Genomic DNA, 20417 nt, shown 5'->3' with positions numbered 1-20417 from the left:
CCATCCCTAAGATGACTGATATGTCCTTCATGGGTATGATGAATAGGTCCGCGAAATACACACAAATCACATATGGTTAGGACTTGTGCTTCTTTCACGTGGGTTACTAAGATCGTTCCCCCCGCGGATAGGACAGTTATAGGGGTTTCTAACTTAGAACATCTAAGCCCGAATTTTTCCACAAACTCCAATGCAAGAAATGATGTGGTTGCTCCAGTATCAAATAATACTTTGCCAGGATGAGTAAGAATGCTTAGCGTACCTAAGACTGTTTGATCCGACTCTTCCGCTTGTTCCAAAGATGTGCAATTCAGCTTTCCATAAGGCTTTCCCTTCTTGTTGTTGTAGTTGTAGTTGCGGTTGTTGTTGTTGTTGTTGCGGTTGTTGTTGTTGTTGTTGTTTCCACCTCGTCCTCCAGAGCTCTGTCCGCTCCAAGATGACTTGTTCGGACACTCCGGCTTGATGTGTCCTTCCTTCCCACAACCATAGCAGATGATTCTGGGTTTCTGACAGTCCTTCTGCAAATGCCCTCTCGTGCCACAATCTGCTGCAGATGATCTCGTTAATTGGGTTCGACTCAACCTCCCGGTTATATTGATTACCGTAGTAGGTCGATATCTGGGTTTGAAACTCCGATCAGGTATTGGTTTACTGATTGGGTACTTCCTTGGCTCTATACGAGCTCTCTTCCTCCTGTCCTCCTGGACTTGCCTGTAGTCATCCTCGAAAGTGATTGCCGAGTCAATCAGTTCCTGGAATTCGGCAGTCCGTGCCAACCTCAGTTGCATCTTCATGTATGGATTCATGCCTTTCATGAACCGCTTCTTCCGCTTCTCCTCGGTATCTACATCCTCAGGTGCATACCTGGATAACCTATTGAAATCCCGAACATACCGCATAATTGGTGCAAAGATTCTGTCTTAGTTCTTCAAACTCCCTCTTCTTCTACTCCACCTCGCTGTCCGGAACATGAGCATCCCGAAACTTGTTCTTGAACTCCTCCCATGTGAATACCTTATCCGGAGGGTGTACTGCTACAAGGTTCTCCCACCATGATGCTGCTGGTCCTGACAACAGATACGTGGTGTATCTAATCTTCTCCTCATCGTTGCATCCAACAGTCTTCAACTTCCGTTCCGTATCCATGAGCCAATCTTCAGCGTCCATTGGTTCTGGAGCTGATGTAAATGGTAATGGTCTTGCATTTTGGAAGTCCGATAGTGTTACTCCCTTGCCTTCATTACCCCTATCATTAATGACATGGGTAAAGAAATCCTGCATATTCTTGCTCTGGCTTTCCTGGTAACGCCTCCTATCTTCCTCCATTGACCTCATATATTGTTGGAAGTCTGGGTGCAACATTGGGTGTGGTGGTGGTGGTGCGTTTCTGCTCTAGCTGCTGCATCCGCTTCCTCTTTCTCTCTGGCTTCCCGCTCTCTGCGAGCCTCTTCAGTTTCTACTAACGCCATTTCCCCCTAGTCCTGTAACAAAGAGCGATTACTCATAATTACACCATGCAAATGCTTTCTGAGCTCAACTCAATGCCCAGAACTAGTCACACAATGAAATCAAGAAGCAAATCCAAAACAAACATTTATTATGTATATACACCGTATAATACATAACACACTCACAAACTTATATTACATGTGGTACATATAAACCACTTATTTGGCTCAAAGCCCAAGCCAACGGAAATTTAAAATACGTTCTATTACAATACCACCTAGATTACTTTACTCTTCATTGGAGCTCTACTCCTCATCGTCTTCATTCGCCTCCGCATACATCCCTGGGGTCCATCCGCACAACGGTCTGTCCTCCGAAGACCGTCCGAATGAAAGTTCTTCCCGTAGGTATGTAGTCCGAATCGGACGAAGTGCCGAGACAGAGATCTGTCATGCCAAAGTAACTAGATAAAGACTCATACATATCCCAAAGTGGAATACATCTCCTCTTCCCGTCATCCATGGAGGATTCCTATTCACTTGACCCCTCATCTTCTTCTTCTTCTTCTTCTTTGTTCCAGAACTCTCACCTACGACGCATCGGGATGTTTTGGGTAATCCCATCTCCAAATCTAAAGAAATGGAGTTGGTGTCTTTCTCTTTCTGCTCAAAGCTTTGGTTAACATTCTGGTTAACCGCATCACTCTCATCTCCTGCATCACATGGAATTGGCTCCTCCTCATCACTGAAAGGTTCCCCGAAACGCCAACCCGTCGAGTTCTCGATCGGCGACTCCGAGCAGTTTATGTTCCATGAATGATCTCCCCCATATCCAGTATCATATGATGCTGACACGTGTGGATAGTGCGGAACAAAGTTAGGTGTAAGTGGATCTCTTGTAGGTAGATTTCTCTTGAACCACTGGTCACTCAAATCTACATTGCTATCTGGGTTAAAGAAGGGTGTAGTATGTTGTGGTTGTGCCCTCAAATCACGCATCCGAGTTTGGACTTTGTCAGGGTCCGTGAACTCAGCTAGCATGTGGTCAATCTCACCTCTCATCTTCATGTGTAAAAGGTACATCATGGTCAATAAAGACTTACAGCTATCCATGTGCTGTGCTGCAGCTTCAGGACTTCTGTGTGCTAACACCAAATGATTAAGAGTGGGATCCTCATCTTCCTCGGCATGAGGTATATGAGAAAATTCTGAACATAGGAGTTCTACTGACTTGTGCTGCCTTATCTCAAGGATTGCCTTGAATAGGCCCATATGGTAGGCTGTGGTGATAGTTTTTGCTTCTCCGTATGGCATTATACGACTCATCAGCAGTTTTTCCGGTAGTTGGACCGATACTCTGCACTTGGCTAGGATTTCCCCATCATAGTAAGTATACTTGATAACAGGTATCCGTGGATCGCAATGAAGTTCCTTCAGCATCCCACACAGGAGAGCTGTTATTGGTCCATCATAATCACCGAGCCAACCCTCAACTTTCCTCAAAGTCCTCTTAGGAAAAGTGTTCGCCATTATGGCTGTATACAAAAGCAGAATATTAGTGATGATAATGCATCATAATAGCTATAATAAAGAATTATCGCACTAAAATATATGGTTTTGCTATTCTCAAGTGAATAATCACCATACTTCTAGAGAATCCTTTACTATTTCTACTAGACTCCTACAGGTTCCTTCCCTATACTAGGTTTTTCCAACCTAAGGTCGCAACATTTGCTCTGATACCAGCTGCGGTGACCCAGCATACCACTGCATGTTGTAGTATACAAGTCGTTGATATGATCTTTGTGAAGGGGCTTCCTCACAAATTGCCATATCCCTCAGAGTGGTACAACAGAAACATTGCAGGTCATAACACTCCATACTTTATTACAAACATTGTCTTAACAAGTTGGTATTCTCACAGGTCCTATGAGAACACCCTAAGATACTACTTAAGTACGATTACAACTCATAACAAATATAAAGAGCTCAACAACTTATTTAGGTAAGTTCTACGTTGCTCGGCTCTATGATACTAAGGGTATGTCACTACTCCTCCACCTCCGTGTCATCTGGTCCGTAGACTATCCCATAATCTACGCCTTCCACTCCGCCGGTAAGATCAGGTTCATCGTAGACCAACTCGTAGCCTCCTTCTGGTGCTCCATCGTTGATAGCCTCCACTTCAGATCACGGTCTAGCAAGGGTGTCGAAAGAAAGTGAGTACAGAGGTACTCAGAAGTTCTAAAAGAATAAAAGGTGTTTGATGCACTAGCTACGACCATTGATCAGAAATCGCAGTCAATGCATGTTTTGAAAACATTTCTTCAAAAGGTTGCTTTTATTATGAAAACTATGCCCGTCGGTCTTCACAGTTGACTAGAACTTCGTGGAGTTCCTTTCTGCCGCTGTCATAGCTCCCTTCCCGAACAAGGAGTGACAGCCACAATTTGATACACTCTGCAGAGGTGCGTTACTTTTCCCACAAGAGATCTCACCCTTTTTGCCATCCGCAGGGACTTGCCCCCGTTCACACTTCCTTTGGTGTGAGGCCAGGTATAAAGATCCAAGCCCACACCGCCTTCTCCGCGACTGCAAACCCACCCTTTTGTCCACCCGCACACCTCCAGTAGACTTTCCCCCGATAATACGGCTTTACTCATGGTGTACTTTGGACAATCCTTCATAGATCGGAAGAGATTAACATCACCAATGGATGGGGATTTAAAAGGATTTCCCAACCTATTGTGGCAGTGCCTCCGACCCCACCGTCTCTCCGATCCGTTGGCGTGCGAAGGGAAAAGATACAGCTGGCTTTTCCGTAGCCATTATAGATCTCATGGTCAACGCGGTTTGTACGGCGCTAGAATCACTGGACGGCATTGGTAATTAATCCTAAGGTGATATAACCCATTGCAATGGAACCTCCACCATATCAACACACACCATGGTTCCATTGCCAGCCACATAGTCATATTCATAGTTGGAAAATAACATTTCATTTGCGATGCAGGAATGATAAGTATATAGTTTTGCATTAAAGTAATAGAAAATAATCAAGTTGACATGAGCAAGGGTGAACTTGCCTGTGGACTGCGAGATAGTGCAGTTCAATGCAGTTGATGGAACCTGGACCTCGGGTTCTCAGAAGAAGCATCATTGTCCGGTAAGGACAATGTTATAAAACTCCAAATAATGCAATCATGGATGTATTATTTTATGTTGAATCCCTTTACCCCATTGAGTTATTACAAGTTAGGGTTGTATTTAAGATTTATGTCTTTGACGGTAATTTACAATTGATTTAAAAGTGTTAATCATGGTAATTCACACAAAGTACAACAATTTTCAAAGTAAAATGATTTTACTTGATAATTACCTTAGTCATTCCAAAATAATTTGAAATTATAGAGTTACCTCTATAGTTTTTGGAATAAAAAGAAATATAGTAGTTTTCTGGGAAAAATTCCCTTGTTCAAATGAAATGACTTGGAATAATAGAATCTCATTTTGAAATGTTGGAAAATAAGTATTTGAACTTATTTGAGATTTTTCCTTGAATTTTAAATACAAGGAAATAATAATTTAAAATTCCAAGTTATTATTTAAATTCTAAAAATTCATAATTTTGAATTTGTTCCATAATTTCATTTCATATTTTATTCTGGTTAAGATTTATTTTTCATTTATAAATCCAATTTTTATTGGATTTTTAGAGTTGTTTATGATTTATAAAAATTTGGTAAAGTTTTGGTCTTTTATTAATTGTGAAATGACCAAAATACCCCCTGGACCCTTATTGGGCCCAGCCCAACTAAACTAACCCAGGGACGGCCCAAATAGGCTGGCCCACCTCACTCACTCTCACTCGGCCCTCTCCTCACTCGTCTAACCCTAGCCTCTGGCGATCCCGTGGCGATGGCGTCGCCGCCATGGCCGCCGCTCTGCTCCGGCCATCACCGGCCTCCTCCGCCGTAGCCACCTACCGATCTAGAACCGCCTCGAGCAGATCTATCGATCTGTCCGAGCAGTTTTCCTCTCTTCGACTTCTCCTGGCGGATCGCCTCGATCTGGATCCACTGGAGAATCGCCTCGGGCGATTGTGAAGCTCCGACGAGCTCTCGCCCTCGCCATCGACGTGAGCGCCTCCGAGACCGACCTGGCGCGGGTGCTGCTCGCAGCGCCTGTGCCGTCGTCTCCGTGCTGTGCTGCTGTGGTGGTGTTCGTCGGCGTAACGCCGGCGACTACCCTGGCTTTGCAGCTGCTATGGCCGCGCGGGCACTGCCTCGCCATGCCATAGCTTCTGCCTCCAGGCGCGGGTAAGGTTCTCTGTTCCTCCTCCTACTCCTCTGTGCGCCTCCCCTTGTTACTGTGCTTCTTCCTCCTCATGCTATGTCACTCTCTGGTGATCTTGTGATCATCTAGAGTCATGCTACTGCTGCGCAATCTTGCTGTGCTTCGGTTTACTGCAAGTTTATGGTCAGATTACCAGTTATTGGTACTGGCACATGTCGATTTGCTTGCTGTTCATGTTATGCTTGCTTCTCTGCTACTCCTAGCTTGCTCTATACTTGCCATGCTATGCTGTGCTTGCTTATGGCTTGATATACCCTGCTGTTCATGCTTATAGGCTTGCTATGCTTATCGGTTTATTCATACTTGCTTGTCTAGGTGCACTTGTGATGCATCCGTGACACTTGTGTGTGTGCCAGTGGTGCCTGTGATTTAATTCAGGACTAATTTTGCAAGCCAATGATCCATTGGATCATTTCTTGCTTGTTGGCTAATCCCTCTGTGTAGCTTGGCTTGCTATGATTGATCAATGTGATCAATAGCTTGTCAGTGATTGCTTATCAAGCTAATTCTGTGGCTATATGAATCAATTATCTAGTGATGCCGATGCTCAAGCATCACCGTGTGGTTGCTTACTTGTGTCGTTGCTTATCTCTAGCTATCTAGAGTTGCTCTAGTGGCTATGAATTAAGTTGTCTTGCTTAACAAGATGTCTTTGTCATGTTTAGCATGGATCTGTAATAAATTCATGCTTGGATTATTTAATTATGATGAACTCGCTTATGCAGTGATGATTTAAATGTCTTGCTTGTATATGAGTTTGCTGTTCATGATTCTTTTACAAGCGATTAAAATCTGAATCCATTTACGGATAGTGATGTGATCTATTTGGCTTTCTTTAATTGGTGCTAAGTGTGATGTGACCTCAGTGGCTTGCTACTGATTGGTTGCTCACATGATTGATTTGATCCTGTTGGCTACTCACTTTGCTTGCATATTTGGGGATCATATTAAGTATGAATGCCAATATGCTTGCCGGTGAAGAAATCTAGGGTTTTTGATGGTTGCTTGCTTAGGATCTTCTCGTGTAGTCTTAGCCGCTAATCTATGCTATCTACTGTGCTATCTGTGCATGTGATCTTGCTAGTGTGCATCTGTTCATGCTTTCTAGCCTCTGTGCACATGATCTCAGTATCTGGATAGTGTCTATCTTAGTAGCCTTTGATCGGCGGTAATCCTTGGTGAAAACCAAGTGATGATCTACCCATATGAGCATCTGCTCATCCCATGCTTATGTATGTGATGGATTAGATCCATTGGATCTCTTCCAGGAACTAGGTATACCTTGTTCCAGCTCCTAGAAAGTAATGCTTTGTTGTTGCAGTCTTGTGGTTTGTGCAAAGCCCTTCACCTCCAGATCTTGGATGATCTTCTCAGGTCACCATGATTTCTGATGGCTGAGGTTTTGTGTGTTTGTGCTGTTCTTAAGCAAGAACAGGATGAACTATGTGTTGCTCAAACTTCACCCTTACCTGGTGATTCTTATCTGGTCGACTGTGCACTGGTTCTAGGGTTTGTGATCCTTTTATACCATCTCTTCTTTTACTCTGACCATGACACACAAGGCCTGGTCACTTTGTGACTCATCCCTTGCATTGCCTTGCTGTTGCTGCCCAGCACACTTGAGCTGTGTGCTCTCATATGCTGAAACTTGAGCCTACTGCAGCTGCTCAGTTTTGGTCTGCCTGATCCTATCTTGTGCTGTCCTTGGCTTTGGACAAGCACAAGTGTGCTGTGACTTGGTTCTGTCCAAACTGAATATTGTGCCATTTGCTAACTCTAACATTTTGGCTAGTTTGATTCTTTGTTTTGCAGGTTTATGAAGTTGGACATGGCCAGAAGATATTCTCCAAGTCATATAGTCTAGGTTTTAGATTAGGAATAAACTTGTAATCTTCATTTTCATTTCTGTTTCTTATTTATCAATTTTTGTATCAAGAATATTGTAAAGACTTTGTAATCTGTGTTGTTATCAATAAAGCCCAAGTTTTTGTTTATGAGCTTTTGATTATGTGATATTTATATTCTAGAATGAATATTGTATTTGTGATTCACTTTGAAATTCAAAGTTGTTTGAATTCATAAGTTGTTTGAATTATGAATTCCATTTATATTGTTTATTGTTTATTGTTTAATGTATTGACACTTGTCAAATGAAATCAATTCCCCAAATCAAGCAAGATACAAAAGAGATCATGTCGAAATTTCCCTAACTCACATTGCCTAACCCTAAGTGCAAAATGAGAGAGAACTTCGATCCCTCTTAGGTTTAGTTGCAATAAGGCGCGAAAATTTCCCCCGTTTTGCGATGAAATGCACATCCCATTTCTAAATCTACCCTTCGTTGTTCCTATGTTCTGGGTTATTACAATTTTTGATTATGCACTAACCCTCTAATGAGATTATTTTGAGTTTGGTGTGAAGGAAGTTTTCAAGGGTCAAGAGAGGAGGATGATATAATATGATCAAGAAGAGTGAAAAGTCTAAGCTTGGGGATGCCCCCGTGGTTCATCCCTGCATATTTCAAGAAGACTCAAGCATCTAAGCTTGGGGATGCCCAAGGCATCCCCTTCTTCATCAACAACTTATCAGGTCACTTCTAGTGAAACTATATTTTTATTCCGTCACATCTTATGTGCTTTACTTGGAGCGTCTGTGTGCTTTTATTTTTGTTTATATTTGAATAAATTTGGATCCTAACAATCCTTGTATGGGAGAAAGACACGCTCCGCTTTTTTATAATGAACACTGGTGTTCTTAGTTTTACTTTTAATGTTCATGGCAAAAGTTAAAAGCTGCTGCATTTATTGCTATTTGGTTGGAAACAGAAAATGCTTCATGTGGTAATTGATATATTGTCTTGAATAATTTTATACTTGGCAATTGTTTTGAGTTCTCAAGTAGATCATGTTTAAGCTCTTGCATCATGTGGTTTAAACCTATTAGTGGAGAACTACCGTAGAGCTTGTTGAAATTTGGTTTGCATGATTGGTCTCTCTAAAGTCTAGATATTTTCTGGTAAAAGTGTTTGAACAACAAGAAAGATAGTGTAGAGTCTTATAATGCTTGCAATATGTTCTTATGTAAGTTTTTCTGTACCGGTTCATACTTGTGTTTGCTTCAAACAACCTTGCTAGCCAAAGCCTTGTACTGAGAGGGAATGCTTCTCGTGCATTCAAAACCTTGAGCCAAAACCTATGCCATTTGTGTCCACCATAACTACCTACTATGTGGTATTTTTCTGCCATTCCAAAGTAAATTGCTTGCGTGCTACCTTTAAAAATTCATTCCTTGTCTTTGCAATACATAGCTCATGGGAAAGTAGCCTAAAAAAACTATTGTAGTAAAGAATATGTCGCTTATGTATTTTAGTTCTTATAAGTTGCTTGTTGAGTGGTAACCATGTTTCTGGGGACGCCATCAACCTGCTACACCTTTGTTGAATACCATGTGAGTTGCTATGGATGTTCGTCTTGTCTGAAGTAAGGGAGATTTGCCATGAGTTGAATGGTTTGAGTATGCATATTGTTAGAGAAGAACTTTGGGCCGCCAACCAAAGCCATGTATCATGGTGGAAGTTTCAGTTTGGACATTAATCCTCAAATCTCTTATGAGAATATTATCTGTTGTTGAATGCTTAAAGCATAAAAGAGGAGTCCATTATCTGTTTTCTATGTTGTTCCGGTATGGATGTCCTCAAGTTGAGATCTATCAAAATCGAGAAATCAAATGCGATTTATCTCCTTGGACCTTTGTACAGGTGGCATAGAGGTACCCCTTTGTGACACTTGGTTGAAACATATGTAATGCAATGATAATCCATGGAAATCCGAGCTAATTAGGACAAGGAGCGGGCACTATTAGTATTCGATGCATGAGGCTTGCAACTTATAGGAGGTTTTATGCATAACACATATGAATTATTACTACCGTTGACAAAATTGTTTCCATGTTTTCAAAATAAAAAGCTCTAGCACATGAGTAATCCCTGATTCCCACTGCGAAGGGCCTTTCTTTTACTTTATGTTGAGTCAGTTTACCTACTTCTTTCTATCTTAGAAGTAAACACTTGTGTCAACTGTGTGCATTGATTCTTACATACTTGCTTATTTGCACTCATCATATTACTTTGTGTTGACAATTATCCATGAGATATACATGTTGAAAGTTGAAGCAACTGCTGAAACTTAAATCTTCCCTTGTGTTGCTTCAAAACCTTCTATTAAGAATCTATTGCTTTATGAGTTAACTCTTATGCAAGACTTGTTGATGCTTGTCTTGAAAGTACTATTCATGAAAAGTCTTTGCTATATGATTCAGTTGTTTAGTCATTATCTTCACCATTGCTTTGAATCACTTCATTAATCTCATATGCTTTACAATAGTATTGATCAAGATTATGATGGTAGCATGTCACTTCAGAAATTATCCTTGTTATCGTTTACCTACTCGAGGGCGAGTAGGAACTAAGCTTGGGGATGCTTGATACGTCTCAAACGTATCTATAATTTCTTATGTTCCATGCTAGTTTTATGACAATACTCACATGTTTTATATACACTTTATATCATTTTTATGCATTTTCCGGCACTAACCTATTAACAAGATGCCGAAGCGCCAGTTCCTGTTTTCTGCTTTTTTTGGTTTCAGAAATCCTACACAGGAAATATTCTCGGAATTGGACGAAACAAAAGCCCACGGTATTATTTTCCACGGAGCCTTCCAGAACACCAAAGAGGAGACGAAGAGGAGCCACGAGGCAGCCACACCATAAAGGGGCGCGGTCCCACTCCTGGCCGCGCCGCCATAATGGGTGGGCCCCTCGTGCGTCCCCCGACTCTGCCCCTTCGCCTATATATTCTCTCCGTCGCGAAAACCCTAGTACCGAGAGCCACGATACGAGAAAAGTTACTGGGAGGCCGTCGCCACCAATCCCATCTCGGGGGATTCTGGACATCGCCTCCGGCACCCTGCCGGAGAGGGGAATCATCACCGGAGGGCTCTACATCACCATGCCCGCCTCCGGACTGATGCGTGAGCAGTTCATCCTTGGAGTATGGGTCCATAGCAGTAGCTAGATGGTTGTCTTCTCCTATTGTGCTATCATGTTTAGATCTTGTGAGCTGCCTATCATGATCAAGATCATCTATTTGTAATGCTACATATTGTGTTTGTTGGGATCCGATGAATATGGAATACTACGTCAAGTTGATTATCGATCTATCATATATGTGTTGTTTATGATCCTGCATGCTCTCCGTTGCTAGTAGAGGCTCTGGCCAAGTTGATACTTGTAACTCCAAGAGGGAGTATTTATGCTCGATAGTGGGTTCATGCCTCCATTGAATCTGGGATAGTGACAGAAAGTTCTAAGGTTATGGATGTGCTGTTGCCACTAGGGATAAAACATCAATGCTTTTTCTAAGGATATTTGTATTGTTTACATTACGCACAATACTTAATGCAATTGTCTGTTGTTTGCAACTCAATACTGGAAGGGGTGCGGATGCTAACCCGAAGGTGGACTTTTTAGGCATAGATGCATGCTGGATAGCGGTCTATGTTCTTTGTCGTAATGCCTGATACGTCTCCGACGTATCGATAATTTCTTATGTTCCATGCCACATTATTGATGTTATCTACATGTTTTATGCACACTTTATGTCATATTCGTGCATTTTCTGGAACTAACCTATTAACAAGATGCCGAAGTGCCAGTTCCTGTTTTCTGCTGTTTTTGGTTTCAGAAATCCTAGTAACGAAATATTCTCGGAATTGGACGAAATCAACGCCCAGGTTCCTATTTTGCCCGGAAGCATCCAGAACACCCGGGAAGGACCAGAGGGGGGCATCGGGCCCCTGCACCATAGGCCAGCGCGGCCCAGGCCCTGACCGCGCCGCCCTATGGTGTCGTCGCCCCTTCGACCCTCCTGCGCCGCCTCTTCGCCTATATAAAGCCCCTGGATCGAAAACCCTGATGCGTACGACGAAACCCACAGAAACCTTCCAGAGCCGCCGCCATCGCGAAGCCAAGATCTGGGGGACAGGAGTCTCTGTTCCGGCACGCTGCCGGAACGGGGAAGTGCCCCCGGAAGGCTTCTCCATCATCACCACCGCCATCTTCATCACCGCTGCTGCTCCCATGAGGAGGGAGTAGTTCTCCATCGAGGCTCGGGGCTGTACCGGTAGCTATGTGGTTCATCTCTCTTCCATGTACCTCAATACAATAATCTCATGAGCTGCTTTACATGATTGAGATTCATATGAGTTTTGTATCACTACTATCTATGTGCTACTCTAGCAAAGTTATTAAAGTAGTCCTATTCCTCCTGCACGTGTGTAAAGGTGACAGTGTGTGCACCGTGTTAGTACTTGGTTTATGCTATGATCATGATCTCTTGTAGATTGCGAAGTTAACTATTGCTATGATAATATTGATGTGATCTATTCCTCCTATATATGCATGAAGGTGACAGTGTGCATGCTATGCTAGTACTTGGTTTAGTCTTTTGATCTATCTTACACTAAAGGTTACTAAAATATGAGCATTATTGTGGAGCTTGTTAACTCCGGCATTGAGGGTTCGTGTAATCCTACGCAATGTGTTCATCATCCAACAAGAGTGTAGAGTATGCATTTATCTATTCTGTTATGTGATCAATGTTGAGAGTGTCCACTAGTGAAAGTCTAATCCCTAGGCCTTGTTCCTAAATACTGCTATCACTGCTTGTTTACTGTTTTATCGTTACTACACTGTCGTAATACTACCACCATCAACTACATGCCAGCAAGCTATTTTCTGGCACCGTTGCTACTGCTCATATATATTCATACCACCTGTATTTCACTATCTCTTCGCCGAACTAGTGCACCTATTAGGTGTGTTGGGGACACAAGAGACTTCTTGCTTTGTGGTTGCAGGGTTGCATGAGAGGGATATCTTTGACCTCTTCCTCCCTGAGTTCGATAAACCTTGGGTGATCCACTTAAGGGAAAACTTGCTGCTGTTCTACAAACCTCTGATCTTGGAGGCCCAACACTGTCTACAGGAAAAGGAGGGGGAACGTAGACATCAAGCTATTTTCTGGCGCCGTTGCCGGGGACCAGAAAGCTACACAACAGGGATTTCCTCCCTCGTCAACCACGCGCCAGTCCTGGACAGCATCAAGTATTTTCTGGCGCCGTTGCCGGGGAGGAAAGGTAAAAGGTACTCACACTCCGGATCTTGGCTACTAAGCTATTCTCGCCGTTGTAAGTACTCGAAGCTATTTCCTTTAGATCCTGCAATTGCATCTTTTTGTTTCTTGTTTACACTAGTTTGGCATAATGGACAACAATGAGCTTTTTATTCTATTTCCTGATTTAAAACATGGATGGTTTGATCCGAAAATTAAAAAAACCATGGAACATGTTAGCATGAATACTTTGAACACCGTTGTTGCTAATGATATGGAAAATTCTAAGCTTGGGGAAGCTGGCTTTGATGAGCATGATCTTTTTAGTCCCGCAAGCATTGAGGAGAAAATTTTCTTTGATGATACTTTGCCTCCCATATATGATGATTATAATGATAGTGGTCTTTTGGTACCACCTACTATGGAGAGTAAATTTTGTTGTGATTATACTATGCCTCCAACACTTGATGAGAATAATAATGATAGCTACTTTGTTGAATTTGCTCCCATAACAACTAATAAAATTGATTATGCTTATGTGGAGAGTAATAATTTTATGCATGAGACTCATGATAAGAATGCTTTATGTGATAGTTATATTGTTGAGTTTGCTCATGACACTACTGAAAGTTATTATGAGAGAGGAAAATATGGTTGTAGAAATTTTCATGTTACTAAAACACCTCTCTATGTGCTGAATTTTTTTAAGCTACACTTGTTCTATCTTCCTATGCTTGTTACTTTGCTCTTCATGAACTTGTTTATTTACAAGATTCCTATGCATAGGAAGCATGTTAGACTTAAATGTGTTTTGAATTTGCCTCTTGATGCTCTCTTTTGCTTCAAATACTATTTCTTGCGAGTGCATCATTAAAACTGCTGAGCCCATCTTAATGGCTATAAAGAAAGAACTTCTTGGGAGATAACCCATGTGTTATTTTGCTACAGTACTTTGTTTTATATTTGTGTCTTGGAAGTTGTTTACTACTGTAGCAACCTCTCCTTATCTTAGTTTTGTGTTTTGTTGTGCCAAGTAAAGTCTTTGATAGAAAAGTAAGTACTAGATTTGGATTACTGCGCAGTTCCAGATTTCTTTGCTGTCACGAATCTGGGTCTACCTCCCTGTAGGTAGCTCAGAAAATTAAGCCAATTTACGTGCATGATCCGCAGATATGTACGCAACTTTCATTCAATATGGGAATTTTCATTTGAGCAAGTCAAGTGCCATTTTAAAATTCGTCAATACGAACTGTTCTGTTTTGACAGATTCTGCCTTTTATTTCGCATTGCCTCTTTTGCTATGTTGGATGAATTTCTTTGATCCATTAATGTCCAGTAGCATTATGCAATGTCCAGAAGTGTTAAGAATGATTGTGTCACCTCTGAATATGTTAATTTTTATTGTGCACTAACCCTCTAATGAGTTGTTTCGAGTTTGGTGTGGAGGAAGTTTTCAAGGATCAAGAGAGGAGGATGATATACTATGATCAAGAAGAGTGAAAGCTCTAAGGTTGGGGATGCCCCGGTGGTTCACCCCTGCATATTCTAAGAAGACTCAAGCGTCTAAGCTTGGGGATGCCCAAGGCATCCCCTTCTTCATCGACAACATTATCAGGTTCCTCCCCTGAAACTATATTTTTATTCCATCACATCTTATGTGCTTTTCTTGGAGCGTCTGTATGTTTCTTATTTTTGTTTGTGTTTGAATAAATTGGATTACATCATGCTTGTGTGGGAGAGAGACACGCTCCGCTGGTTCGTATGAACACATGTGTTCTTAGCTCATAATATTCATGGCGAAGTTTCCTCTTCGTTAAATTGTTATATGGTTGGAATTGGAAAATAATACATGTAGTAATTGCTATAAATATCTTGGGTAATGTGATACTTGGCAATTGTTGTGCTCATGTTTAAGCTCTTGCATCATATACTTTGCACCCATTAATGAAGAAATACATAGAGCATGCTAAAATTTGGTTTGCATATTTGGTTTCTCTAAGGTCTAGATAATTTCTAGTATTGAGTTTGAACAACAAGGAAGACGATGTATAGTTTTATAATGCTTGTAATATGTCTTTTATGTGAGTTTTGCTGCACCGGTTCATCCTTGTGTTTGTTTCAAATAAGCCTTGCTAGCCTAAACCTTGTATCGAGAGGGAATACTTCTCATGCATCCAAAATACTTGAGCCAACCACTATGCCATTTGTGTCCACCATACCTACCTACTACATGGTATTTTCCGCCATTCCAAAGTAAATTGCTTGAGTGCTACCTTTAAAATTCCATCATTCACCTTTGCAATATATAGCTCATGGGACAAATAGCTTAAAAACTATTGTGGTATTGAATATGTAATTATGCACTTTATCTCTTATTAAGTTGCTTGTTGTGCGATAACCATGTTTCTGGGGACGCCATCAACTATTCTTTGTTGAATATCATGTGAGTTGCTATGCATGTCCGTCTTGTTTGAAGTAAGAGCGATCTACCACCTTATGGTTAAGCATGCATATTGTTAGAGAAGAACATTGGGCCGCTAACTAAAGCCATGATCCATGGTGGAAGTTTCAGTTTTGGACATATATCCTCAATCTCAAATGAGAAAATTATTAATTGTTGTTACATGCTTATGCATAAAAGAGGAGTCCATTATCTGTTGTCTATGTTGTCCCGGTATGGATGTCTAAGTTGAGAATAATCAATAGCGAGAAATCCAATGCGAGCTTTCTCCTTAGACCTTTGTACAGGCGGCATAGAGGTACCCCTTTGTGACACTTGGTCAAAACATGTGCATTGTGATGATCCGGTAGTCCAAGCTAATTAGGACAAGGTGCGGGCACTATTAGTATACTATGCATGAGGCTTGCAACTTGTAAGATATAATTTACATGATACATATGCTTTATTACTACCGTTGACAAAATTGTTTCATGTTTTCAAAATCAAAGCTCTAGCACAAATATAGCAATCGATGCTTTTCCTCTATGAGGACCATTCTTTTACTTTCATTGTTGAGTCAGTTCACCTATTTCTCTCTACCTCAAGAAGCAAACACTTGTGTGAACTGTGCATTGATTCCTACATATTTGCATATTGCACTTGTTATATTACTCTATGTTGACAATTATCCATGAGATATACATGTTACAAGTTGAAAGCAACCGCTGAAACTTAATCTTCTTTTGTGTTGCTTCAATACCTTTACTTTGAATTATTGCTTTATGAGTTAACTCTTATGCAAGACTTATTGATGCTTGTCTTGAAGTGCTATTCATGAAAAGTCTTTGCTATATGATTCACTTGTTTACTCATGTCATTACCATTGTTTTGATCGCTGCATTCACTACATATGCTTTACAAATAGTATGATCATGGTTATGATGGCATGTCACTCTAGAAATTATCTGTGTTATCGTTTTACCTGCTCGGGACGAGCAGAACTAAGCTTGGGGATGCTGATACGTCTCCGACGTATCGATAATTTCTTATGTTCCATGCCACATTATTGATGTTATCTACATGTTTTATGCACACTTTATGTCATATTCGTGCATTTTCTGAACTAACCTATTAACAAGATGCCGAAGTGCCGTCTCGTTTTCTGCTGTTTTTGGTTTCAGAAATCCTAGTAACGAAATATTCTCGGAATTGGACGAAATCAACGCCCAGGTTCCTATTTTGCCCGGAAGCATCCAGAACACCCGGGAAGGACCAGAGGGGGGGCACTGGGCCCCCAGACCATAGGCCGGCGCGGCCCAGGCCCTGGCCGCGCCGCCCTATGGTGTCGTCGCCCCTTCGACCCTCCTGCGCCGCCTCTTCGCCTATATAAAGCCCCTGGATCGAAAACCCTGATGCGTACGATGAAACCCACAGAAACCTTCCAGAGCCGCCGCCATCGCGAAGCCAAGATCTGGGGGACAGGAGTCTCTGTTCCGGCACGCTGCCGGAACGGGGAAGTGCCCCCGGAAGGCTTCTCCATCATCACCACCGCCATCTTCATCACCGCTGCTGCTCCCATGAGGAGGGAGTAGTTCTCCATCGAGGCTCGGGGCTGTACCGGTAGCTATGTGGTTCATCTCTCTTCCATGTACCTCAATACAATAATCTCATGAGCTGCTTTACATGATTGAGATTCATATGAGTTTTGTATCACTACTATCTATGTGCTACTCTAGCAAAGTTATTAAAGTAGTCCTATTCCTCCTGCACGTGTGTAAAGGTGACAGTGTGTGCACCGTGTTAGTACTTGGTTTATGCTATGATCATGATCTCTTGTAGATTGCAAAGTTAACTATTGCTATGATAATATTGATGTGATCTATTCCTCCTACATATGCATGAAGGTGACAGTGTGCATGCTATGCTAGTACTTGGTTTAGTCTTTTGATCTATCTTACACTAAAGGTTACTAAAATATGAGCATTATTGTGGAGCTTGTTAACTCCGGCATTGAGGGTTCGTGTAATCCTACGCAATGTGTTCATCATCCAACAAGAGTGTAGAGTATGCATTTATCTATTCTGTTATGTGATCAATGTTGAGAGTGTCCACTAGTGAAAGTCTAATCCCTAGGCCTTGTTCCTAAATACTGCTATCACTGCTTGTTTACTGTTTTACTGCGTTACTACTGCTGCAATACTACCACCATCAACTACACGCCAGCAAGCTATTTTCTGGCACCGTTGCTACTGCTCATATATATTCATACCACCTGTATTTCACTATCTCTTCGCCGAACTAGTGCACCTATTAGGTGTGTTGGGGACACAAGAGACTTCTTGCTTTGTGGTTGCAGGGTTGCATGAGAGGGATATCTTTGACCTCTTCCTCCCTGAGTTCGATAAACCTTGGGTGATCCACTTAAGGGAAAACTTGCTGCTGTTCTACAAACCTCTGCTCTTGGAGGCCCAACACTGTCTACAGGAAAAGGAGGGGGAACGTAGACATCAAGCTATTTTCTGGCGCCGTTGCCGGGGACCAGAAAGCTACACAACAGGGATTTCCTCCCTCGTCAACAACGCGCCAGTCCTGGACAGCATCAATGCCCTAAGTAAATCTCATAGTAGTCATTATGTATGTGCATTGTTATGCCCTCTCTATTTGTCAATTGCCCAACTGTAATTTGTTCACCCAACATGCTATTTATCTTATTGGAGAGACACCACTAGTGAACTGTGGACCCCGGTCCATTCTTTTACATCTGAAATACAACCTACTGCAATCATTGTTCTCTGATGTTCTTTGCAAACAAACATCTTTCTCCACACCATACGTTTAATCCTTTGTTTACAGCAAGCCGGTGAGATTGACAACCTCACTGTTAAGTTGGGGCAAAGTATCTTGATTGTGTTGTGCAGGTTCCACGTTGGCGCCAGAATCCCTGGTGTTGCGCCGCACTACACTCCTTCACCAACAACCTTCACATGGCCTTCATCTCCTACTGGTTCGATAAACCTTGGTTTCTTACTGAGGGAAACTTGCTGTTGTACGCATCACACCTTCCTCTTGGGGTTCCCAACGGACGTGTGCTTCACGCGTCATCAGCCCTCTATCCTTTTATTTGTGAACTTTGCCATAGAGTGGGTCATTTTAATTTTCAATGATCCTCCAATGATGATTCAAACCTCACGAGCACTGCAAATTTGTATTGTGATGATGAAATCACTCCTAATCAGCATGATGAACTTACTTTATTTTTGGGGTGTGAAGAATTATCAAGAAAAATTTCTTTGTTAGATATGAGTGATCTTGATATGAATAGTGTGTTGCATGGATGTTATCTCTATTGTGTTAATAATTTTCATGCCAACACCTACATACAAAGTGTTATAAAGGATGGGACTTTGCCAAAATATGACAGAACTAATATTTGTTTTGTTCTTATTAATGAAAGAGAGGTATCCTCCCAAGTTTATTCTATTGTTTCTAATAATAAACCAGGTTATGTGGAGAAGCTTCCTTTCAAGCCTCTCCCTCCTAAAGGGGAAAAGAAAAAGAAGAAGGGAACGAAGAAGAAGAAGAGGGGGAATAAAAAGAAAGAGGTAACGGCATATCCCCGCGTGTACGAGATAACGATAGGTAACCGTAAGTATGTTGCTCCTAATGATTATTATGATAATGAATCTGAGTACAATGATCTTCCTATGCTCTTTACCTACATTAGTGATCATGATTTAGAAGAGCACACTACTTTTGATATTGAAGATCTCTGGGACACTAATTCTGAAAATGATGATGTTAATAATTGCCATAGTATTAGTACTATCCATGTTTCTTCCCATAATGATATAGAAAGCTCTAAGCTTGGGGATGAGGTGTTTGAAAATCCTTTTGCTACTGATGATTATATGTTTGATACATCTCCTTCTAGTAACAATGATGGTATGTTTACAGATGAACACATTGTGGAAGATAACTATTCTATTTCTTATGATGACACTATGCCTCCAGTCTTTGACAATTATTATAAAGAATACTATGACATAGGTTATAATTACAGTCATCCTCATGAAACTTGTCATAGTTATGGAGGGATTACCCAAAACCATCTCTCTAATATACAGCTTGTCTATCATATTCAAGTTCGTTATGGTGATTGTAATATTTTCAGTCCATCTACTATTGAGGATAAAATTAATTATGATTACAATATGCCTCCTATATATGATGATTATGGTGATGAGAATAATAATGATAGCTATTTTATTGAATTTGCTCCCACTACAATTAATAGTAATGACTATGCTTATGTGGAGAGTAATAATTTTATGCATGTAGCTCATGATAAGAATGTTTCATGTGATAGTTATATTGTTGAGTTTGTTCATGATGCTACTGAAAATCTTTATGAGAGAGGACAATATGGTTGTAGGGATTTTCATGTTACTAAAACACCTCTCTTTTTGCTGAAAATCTTGAAGTTGCGCTTGTCTTGTTTTCCTATACTTATTGCATTATGCTTACATGACTTGTTTGTTTACAAGATTCCTTTTCATAGGAAGTGAGTTAGACTTAAAAGTGTTTCTTATTTGCTTTTGATGCTCTCTTTTGCTTCAACTCTTATTTCTTGCGAGAGCATCATTAAAATTACTGAGCGCATCTTGATGGCATAAAGAAAGCACTTCTTGGGAGATAACCCATGTTTTTATTTTTGCTACTGTTTTGTTGTGTCTTGGAAGTTGTTACTACTGTAGCAACCTCTTCTTATCATGTTTATTTCGTTTTTGTGCCAAGTAAAGTCTTTGATAGAGAGTTGATACTAGATTTGGATTTCTGCGCAGAAACAGATTTTTAGCTGTCACGAATTTGAGTTGTTCTCTCTGTAGGAGAATCTAAAAATTCTGCAAAAATTCATGAGTAATCCTCAGATATGTACGCAAATTTCATTCAATTTGAGATTCTTCATCTGAGCATGTTAGGTGCCTCGAAAAATATCGTCTT

This window comes from Lolium perenne, chromosome 3 (genome assembly GCF_019359855.2).
Source record: "Lolium perenne isolate Kyuss_39 chromosome 3, Kyuss_2.0, whole genome shotgun sequence".
Lineage (NCBI taxonomy): Eukaryota > Viridiplantae > Streptophyta > Magnoliopsida > Poales > Poaceae > Lolium > Lolium perenne.
Note: the sequence above shows the minus strand (reverse complement) of the source record.